Source organism: Odontomachus brunneus, unplaced genomic scaffold, assembly GCF_010583005.1.
Source record: "Odontomachus brunneus isolate Ranch 3 - 2012 unplaced genomic scaffold, Obru_v1 Obru_scaffold_287, whole genome shotgun sequence".
Lineage (NCBI taxonomy): Eukaryota > Metazoa > Arthropoda > Insecta > Hymenoptera > Formicidae > Odontomachus > Odontomachus brunneus.
The window spans coordinates 217438-227913 of NW_022639737.1; positions in this window are offsets into that span (position 1 = coordinate 217438).

The window sequence follows — 10476 nt, forward strand, 5'->3', positions numbered from 1 at the left end:
CAACGAGCTAATTGACCATCCAAATTTTTAAAAGACAAAAGCTATTTTAATGACTGATGATCCGTATCAAAAAATTTTGGCCATAGTCAAGTAGTGATGAAATGCCTTCAAGGAATCTACAATTGCTAATAACTCCCTACGAGTGACACAATAATTCCTTTCAGCTTTACTCAATACCCTACTAAAATAAGCTATAACTTTTTCCTTTCCCTCCTGAATCTGAGACAATACAGCCCCAATACCATGTCCAGAAGCATCGGTATCAAGAATATACTCAGTATTTTCCAGAGGAAAAGAAAGAACAGGTGGAGATGTCATCATTCTTTTTAAATCTTCGAATGCTTGTTGACATTGAATAGTCCAAAGAAATTTTGTTTGCTTATCTGTAAGAGAATACAAGGGTTTAGCAATTAAAGAGAAACCCCTGATAAATTTCCGATAATATAAACAAAAACCAAGGAAACTTCTAACCTGTTTTTTAGATTTTGGAATCGGCCAATCTATTATTGAAGAAATTTTTTAGGATCAGTAGCAATACCTTCTCCCGAAATAATGTGACCAAGATAAGATACACTCTTACTAAAAAAAACACATTTTTTCGGATTAACCTTCAAATTAACCTCACGTAACCTTAAAAATACCTCATGAAGATTTTCCATCATTTCCTCAAATGTAGGGCTAAAAATAATCACATCATCTAAATAAACAAGACAAATTTTATATAATAGGCCTTCGAGAATCTTTTCCATCATCCTCTCAAAAGTAGCCGGAGCATTGCACAACCCAAACGGCATAACATTGAATTGCCATAATCCGTTCCCAACCGAAAAAGCTGTTTTTTCCTTATCCTCGTCTAGGAGTTTCACCTGCCAATATCCATTCTTCAAATCAATAGTCGAAAACCAAACATTTTCCACTAAACGATCTAACAAATCATCAATTCTAGGAATTGGATAAGAGTCTTTAATTATAACAGCATTAAGACTCCGAAAATCCACACAAAATCTATAAGATTCGTCTTTCTTTTGTTTTAATACCACAGGCGAAATCCACGGACTATGTGATTCTTCAATCACTCCCTTTTCACGCATTTCGTTAATAAGTTTCTCAACTTCCCAACTTAGAGGAACACGTCGAGGGTTCTGTTTAATTGGTTTATTATCAGACAGCGTAATCTTATGCCTAACAATATCACAATTCCCAGCTACAACTACTTCTGAAAGCACATCTCTAAATTCATTTGAAAAATCATCAAATTCTTTCTTCTGAAAAACACTGAGCTCTTCCGGAAGTTGTACCGAAGATGTCTGCAAGTTTTTCGGAACACCTTCAGAAACACAACTAATCTGCGCACATTCCAACTTTTGTTTCACTGGCAAAATTCCCAACGCAGCTCTGATTCTTGTTTCAATATTTGTCTTACAAAGAAAATCCGCTCCCAACAAACAATTGTCTATTATTTCTGCGACATACACGGAAAGCTCTAATGAAAAAGATCTTAACTTAATTTTCACTATAACTCTTGAACTAAAAGGAACAGATTCTCCTGTTGGATAAACTAAATTTAATTTATTTTCAGATCTGTACAATGGAAAATCCTTCGAAAGTTCCTTAATAATTCTCTTATTAATATAGTAACATCCGACCTTGTATCCACTTTGAAAAAACAAGATCTTCCATTTATTTTTCCCGAATAACTAAAATTCGGCAAACTTACATGACTAATATTAACTACATTTTGAATAATTGGGGTCACGTCTTTGTTTGTCGAATCGACCCCAAAAAGTTCGGCAAAACCTAATTTGACTGACTGGTCGAATTCCAAGACGGACATTCCGCGCGAAAATGTCCCAATTTTCCGCATTTCCAGCACTCTCTTTTGTTACTAAAATTTTCCGTTTGTTTACCCCGTGAAGTTAAATTCGACGAATTATCCACTGTTTTTTTAGACCGTTTTATCATTGACGTTTCGTAACGCATACCGAAATTTCCAGCAATATTTCTGTTTCTTTCCCGAGGAAAACTATTTTCCTGAATCATTTTTATTGTCGATGCCCGCTCAATCGCAATTCTAAGCAAAGTAATATTTTCTAATTGTAATGTTCTCTTAATAAAATTGTCAGCAACCACAGTGATAAACTGCGCACAAGCAATCTTATCACGGATACTAAAATCACACTCCGGATAAGCTAAATGGGCTAATTTTTCTAAATCGACTCCTAAAGAAGCAAAATCCTCCCCAACTCCTTGTCTTCGATTTTGAAACCGAATATGACTTTCTTGAAAAGTCATACGTTTCCCAAATCTAAGCTCTAATTTACTCTTTACTTCATCAAAATTCAAATTCTCCTGAAAATTCCCAAGAACGGACCGTTCTTTTCCCCTTAAACTCGCAATTAAATAAACTGTTTTTAACTGATCATCCCACCTATTCGCACGAGCAATTGTCTCAAATTGAATAAAATATTCTGCGAGAGGGACAGTCCCGTCGAAAATATCCGGTTTTAACTCAGGATAAAAAGAATGATTCTGGCCTGGAAATTGCGGGTGCTCTCTTGACGCAGCTTGTCCTTGCAGCAGCCTCAGACGCTCCTCTCGAATCGCTCGTAGCTTCGACATCGCTTCCTCCAACATTATCCTCATAGTTTCCTGCGTTTCCACCGCTACTAGGGTCGGTGTCAAATGCCTAAGTCGCTTCCTCGAAGGAGCTCCCGATTCACCCGCTTCACTAGTCATATTGTCGCCTTATCCCGGACGAGCCCCCAAATTGTTACACTCTCGAGTTAAATTCACACAAAACTGTCACTTATAGAGAGGAATAAATAAATAATTTTAAAGGAGAACGAGAACTATTTTAATGGAAACTCAAATATAATTATAACCAAGTTTGATTCAGAGGCAACCAGATCTTTCACACGTCTTATCACTTCAAGATCTCATTGTGAACTCAAATTATTTTCAAGATCAATAACATGACGTTAGCTCAAAATAATATAACGTTAGCACAAAACTACTGAAACGTAGTCACGAACAGAGCAGCGCACTTCAATTAGAACCAAGACTGAAAACAGCAACGGACGACGTCGTGAACAAATATCCCAGATGCAATATATATATATATATATATATATATATATATATATATATATATATATACTTTAATAATTAGTTTTATAATATTTATGATAAATATATTTATGATAATGAATTTTATAAATATTTTGTAAATGTTTTACAAATATTTTGTGTTATCTGGGTGCATCTCTGCCGTCAGATTGCGCACGGCAAGATCTGCTGCGTTTCTGCTACCAATCTGCCGTCAAACGGCAGGATGTACATTTTTTGCGATCAGTCTGCCGTTAAATGATTTTGGCAGGTGCTGCCAGCAGATTGTGGGTATAATGTGTATACAGTTGATGCCAATCTGCTATAATCCTTTAATCAAATCTGCCGTCAGTCTGCCGACATACTGCTGACATTTTGCTATCAGGGAATATTTGGAATAAAGTAATCAAAATTTCAAGTAAAATTGGCAAACGCTGGCGTTTACGAATAGTTTCTGTTAGAAAAATACATATCAATATGTAAACAAATTATAGAGTACCAGGTCTGTAAATATGAAACCGGAATTTGCCCATAGATGGCCCTAGCTGTCAATGTAGTTACCGTCAAACCGCGTCATTGGCGCCATTTCCTTGTTGACATCTCTGACAAAGATTTTCAACTCACAACAATACAAGTTTTATACAACAGCATAGTTTGTAATAGCGTTGAACATGTCGAATTTTGTGCCTGGAAATTACGATTTGCGGACAGCATTGATTTTCTGTTACCATTTGAAGAAAACTGCTGCAGAATCGCATCAAATGCTTGTCAAAGCTTACGGTGAGCATGCCGTAAATCACAGCTCTTGGTAAATCACAGTGCTTTGAGTGGTTTAAAAAATTCGAAAGTGGCGATTTTGACGTGAGAAACGAAGAACGTGGAAGACCACGAAAAAGTTTGAAGACAGTGAATTGCAAGCATTGTTGGATGAGGATGACACTCAAACGCAACAACAACTCGCGGATCAATTAAATATGACACGAGAAGCCGTCTCCATACGTTTGAAAGCCATGGGAAAGATCCAGAAGATGGGAAAATGTGTTCCACATGAACTGAATGAAAGACAGCAGGAAAACCAAAAAACCACTTGCGAAATGCTGCTCGCCAGATACAAAAGAAAGTCATTTCTCCATCGAATTGTGACTGGCGATGAAAAGTGGATATATTTTGAGAATCCTAAGCATAAAAGATCATGGGTAACTCCAGGCGAACCATCGACATCGACTGCAAGGCCAAATCGCTATGTACGGAAGACAATGCTCTGTGTTTGATGGGATCAGAAGGGTATGATCTATTATGAGCTGCTAAAACCTGGCCAAACCGTTAATACTGAACGCTACCGACAACAAATGATCGATTTGAATCAAGCTTTGCGTGAAAAACGACCAGAATATAAAAAAGACAACACAAAGTGATTTTGCTTCATTATAATGCACCATCACACACAGCAAAACTGGTCAAGAAAACGATTGAGGCGTTTAGTTGGGAAATACTTTCGCATGCGGCTTACTCACCAAACTTGGCTCCGTCCGATTACTATTTGTTTGCATCGATGGGACACGCACTTGCTAAGCAGCGCTTTACTCCTTACGAAAATGTACGAAAATGGCTCGATTACTGGTTTGCCTCAAAAGAGCAACAGTTTTTTTGGCGTGGCATCCACAAATTGTCAGACAGATGGGAAAAATGTATAGCTAGCGATGGGCAATACTTCGAATAAAATATTTTTTATCATTTTCATACAATAAACGTGTATTTTCTATACAAAATTTCCGGTTTCATATTTACATACCTGGTATACATCTGTTGTTCATAAGTAATTAAAAATGAATAAAGTAAAGGCATCAAAAGCGATATACCACTTTGTTTTTGGACGTTATGTCTTAATATAAAGCTCAAAATATAAATGTAAATTTATATTCATGTAGTTAGAAGTACCTCCTATCAGATAATATCACATTTTTACTGAAATTGTTTCCAGATTTAAAACAATAAATGTTTTCGTAAAACGCACGAAGATGAAGTTCAAAGAAAATAGATGCTAAAAGTGACATACCTATTGGAATTTATATAACATGTCGCATATATGATAATATTTAATAATAAATAGCTCATTAATGCGTTTAATGATTGAATAATATTCATTTATTCAAAATATAATATTATAAAAGGGAAATATAATTAAATAAATAGATATCTTTTTCCATATTTTTCATTTTCTCATGTATTTTACATATGTTATATTTTTAAACTAAATAAAATTCAACTTTAAAATAAACAAATGTCACGTCACAATGGGAAGTTATTAATCAAGTTATGTTAGTCATAGAGTATCAAACTTATCGAATACTGTAGGTCACTTTAAGACACATTCTCATAAAAATTTTCAAGTTATACAGTAAAAGTGATGAAGATAAAAATATTCATAAAATATTTTTACAAAAGCCAAATGCATGTAGAAGAACTTAATGTTAAACAAAATGATAATTAGTCTACGCTATTTAGTCTACGTAATTCGTCAATAAAAATCATAGAAGTAAAACGTACAAATTTCTAAAACTGGATATTTGCTAATTTAGCATATAAAGGAACAAGAAATATACCAAGTATGAATTTTTTATGACTTAACTGATAAAATGGATTACGTTTATATTAGTTTCGATAAAATACAATATTTAATACATGAGATATAGAGGTATGTCGCTTTAAGAGACCTATGTCGTTTTTGGCTACTTCTCTCTACTTTAAGAAGTTATCAGGAATTCCAATTATGGTAATAACTTTCTTAATCATTCTTGAAATATACTCTTACAAATTCTTAAGGAATTACCGTTCAAGAAAGAAGAATAAATGAGGAATATTTTAGGAATTCATTGTGCTATCTGGGAAAATATGTACGAATAATTGTTAATTAGAACTATCTGATAAAAATATGTATTTTTTGTAGTTTGCCTAAAGAACAGAAAGGAAACTATGTAAAAGCCTTTTCTTAGTAAAAAAAAAAAGGTAATTAGTCCGTTATTGAACTCTACTCAGACACAGTACGAAATATTTATAAAATATTTATAAAATTTATTTGAATATTTTATAAATATTAGGTGAAGTAAAAAGTTCTGAGCGTTTTCCGCTAGATGTCTTTAGTGAACCATATCTCACGATGTATACATCGCATCGGGTCATACTATACGGCTATTTAAAGGTGACATTACGCTTCAAAAAAAGTTCTATGACAGTTTTGTGTTTGGTCAAGCTAGTTGTATGTTACAGCGTTCCAAAATGGAGGTAAAAAAAGAGAAAATTCGATACATTCTTCAGTACCACTACGACCAAGGTGAAAAGGCGGAGCAGGCGGCCAAAAAAATTTGTGCTGTTTATGGACCCAATACAGTATCAAATGCAACAGCAAAGCGGTGGTTCCAACGATTCCGTTCTGGTAATATGGACGTCGAAGATGAGGCACGCTCTGGTAGGCCAATCGTCGAAAATGTCGATAAAATCATGGAAATCGTCGAGTCGGACCGGCATGTGAGCACTTATTCCATTGCCCAGGAACTGAAGATTAGCCAGAAAACCGTTTGGAACCATTTGCATAAGGCTGGTCTCAAGAAGAAGCTCGATGTATGGGTGCCACACGAATTGACGCAAAAGAACCTTTTGGACCGAATTGATGCCTGCGATTCTTTGCTGAAACGTAACGAAATCGACCCATTTTTGAAGCGGATGGTGACTGGTGATGAAAAATGGGTCACATACGAGAACAACAGCCGAAAAAGATCGTGGTCCAATCGCGGTGAGCCGGCCCAAACGATCGCCAAGCCCGGATTAACGGCCAAGAAGGTTTTGCTGTGTGTTTGGTGGGATTGGAAAGGAATCATCCACTATGAGCTGCTCCCATCGGGCCAAACACTCAATTCGGACCTCTACTGTCAACAACTGACCAGATTGAAGCAGGCGATCGACCAGAAGCGGCCAGAATTGGCCAATAGGAAGAGTGTTGTGTTCCATCAAGACAACGCCAGGCCGCACACATCATTAACGACGCGCCAGAAGCTCCGAGAGCTTGGATGGGAGGTTCTATTGCACCCGCCGTATAGTCCAGACTTGGCACCAAGCGATTATCACCTTTTCAAGCATTTGCAAAATTTTCTTGATGGTACAAAACTGGCCTCAAGAGAGGCTTGTGAAAATGAGCTGGTCAAGTTTTTTACCAATAGGGACGAGAACTTCTTCAATCGCGGAATTATGAAATTGCCTTCAAAATGGACAAAAGTTATCGAACAAAACGGCGCATATTTGATCGAAATCGGATAATCCTAACTATGTTAATTTCATCGTCGAAATAAAGCGAAAAAACGCTCAGAACTTTTTACTTCACCTAATATTTACCAAAATATTTCATAAATATTTTTATGACCTTAGCTTCAATAGATCATAAATATTTATCATAAAAATTATAAAAATATTTAATGTACAAATAATATAAGCTCTGTAGAACAAATATATGAAAAGAATGAAACAGGACATTCTTTTCATAGATTTGTTCTACAGAGCTTATATTATTTGCACATTAGATTTTTCTTACTCTGACTGAAAAATACGTTCGTACAAGTTCTATCGTTCTAATTTTTTTCTATTTATAATCGTTTATTTCGGACTTTATATTACATCATTGTTGAAAGAATGGATTAAACTTAATTACAAGATCATTAATGTCACTTTACAACTTGGGTTTCTATGTTTACGTAGAGAATATGACATTTTACCTTAATATTTACTTAAGATAGGTTGCGGGATTGATTTTCACAACCAAAAATACGCGAAGAAATATAAACATGCGAAACAGTAGGTTTAGAGATTGTTATTAACTTACAAAATCAATGTCGTATGTAGACACCTCTTTTATTTAAAGAAGAGGATTATGAACTTAACTTATTATACTAGTATACAGAAGAAAGTTTCTGACAACGTTTGGCTTGAATTCTTTAATACTCAACATCTAAGTGTCATAGATACTATATTAATAAGGAACATTCCACCGGAAAAAAGTTCAGTTTTTTGACTAAGAAACTTTTCAATGAACAACTTGACAAACTGAAACCTGTTAGTTACTATGTTATGAAAAAGGACATTCTATGACACTTAGACCCAGAGCGACCAACTCTCATAACAGTGAGTCTGAATTTCTGTTTTCCATCACGGAAAATACACAGTTGTCTGATATTGTTACAACAATTGGTGTACAAGTGTCACCTAAAGATTTTAATTATGATATAGGGAACCTTTTTTCAATTCACCTTTTTCTAAAGATAATGGCTCATTAATTTATCGAATATTGTAATATCGAATTATGTCCAGTCTCTCTTATATTATAGTTGGGGGAACGGTTTGCTCTTCCGACACATAATTGTCGCAATAATATGACTATTGCAGGCATTAAAGATTTTGAAAGGGGTCTCAGATATTGTAGTTCTCTTAATAAGGATAAGATGATACTTGCGATTAACTCATCGTTGAGATCTTATTTTTCGGATTCACCTTTTATAAACAATGTAGAGACTCAGCTAGATATCTTAGTAAAAAGAACTTCGAGGTTTATAAGAAGTAACAATAATATCATGTTTTGCAGAGTAAACAAAGGTAACGTTACTGTTGCCATTGACAGGAGTGATTATGTGTCTAAAATAGGAACAATGCTTAATAACAGAAATACATATATCGTATTATCAAAAAATCCTATAAAACAATTAGAACATAACTTAAAAGATATTATCAAAAAGAATACATTAATCAGACAATCTATAAATCGCTCGTAACATCGGATTCCTTGCTACCTCGTGCTTACGGTTTACCTAAAATCCACAAGCAAGGTTGTCTATATAGACTCATTGTTTCGTCTGTTAATGGCTTTTTATATGGTTTTGCGGTGTATATTCATAAAATTTTGTACAAGAGCATTCCACATCCCCGCAGCCGGGTGAATAACAGTTATGAATTTAGTAATAAGATTTCACATTGGACGATTCCTTTATTTTGACTTCTTTGGACGTCATATCCTTGTTTACCAACATCCCAATCAAACTAGCCTTAGTCAGCGTGAGAAAAAGATGGCCATATATTTCTGGTCACACTTCCATTCCTCGAGAGGAGTTTCTCAAAGCAGTTGAGTTTGTGCTGCAATCTACTTATTTTCTGTTTGACGGGGTTTATTACAAGCAGTTGTTTGGCACACCCATGGGCTCCCCGTTATCAGCTGTAATAGCTGATTTAGTTATAGTAGATTTGGAGACCTTTTGAACCGCTTGCCTTTTATTCCACCTTTTTATTACAGATACGTAGATGATATTATAATGACACTTCCTTCAGGTCTTTTGAATGTTGTTGTGAATACTTTCAATTTTTATCATTCACGTCTTCAATTTACATATGAGTTAGAGTCAGAGGGTGCATTCGGTTTTTTGGATGTGTCCTTGATAAGATTTAACGGTCAACTCGTCTGTGATTAGTATCAAAAGCCCACTTTTTCAGGCCGAATTTTGAACTATTATTCTCAACATTCAACAAATCATAAAAAAGGCATAGTTTTGTCACTAATGAACTGAGTTTTGAAATTATCTCATCCTATGTTTCATGAGAAGAACATCAAGATTGTATACAGATTCTTTTGGATAATTGTTATACAATTTATTTTTCCGGTCATTAACGAACGAGTTAGGGATTTGATCGCATACGGGACCTATAAGGGTGTCAAACAGACAAATGATACGGACTCACATCAGGGGAATTTTCTCATGATGTTCTTTATCAGAAATTTCTCATTGGGAAATATCAAGATATTTGAAAGGATCAAAATATCAGATGTCGTATAGAGTTATGAACAAATTAGATAAGTTTATAACCAGTCATAAGGATCGTTTAGAGAAGGATGAACGTACACATGTAGTATATAAGATTAATTATGGTAATTGTGACGCCTTGTATGTCGGTCAAACAAAAAGACAATTACAGACGCGCATTAAGGAACATCATACACATATTATACGGACTATTACGCAACCTTCTTCAATTACCGACCACAAAGTACTTTTTAGTCATGATTTTGATTGGGATGGGGTTAGGATTTTGGATTAGGAGCCTGATTATCATAAACGTCTCGTCTCTGAAATAATACATATAAAACGTCAAAACAATGATTTGAATTTGCTGTCAGATTTGAAAGGATTGGACAATGTTTATTTTTCTTTGTTGGATTTGATTCGTGACAGACTTTGATTACATTTCTTTTCTTTGTGATGCTTCGACTGATTTGATTTCCTTCTTCTACCTTATATTCTAGCGTTAATTGTGTCTTCGCCTTCGTCATGCGGAGTGTTT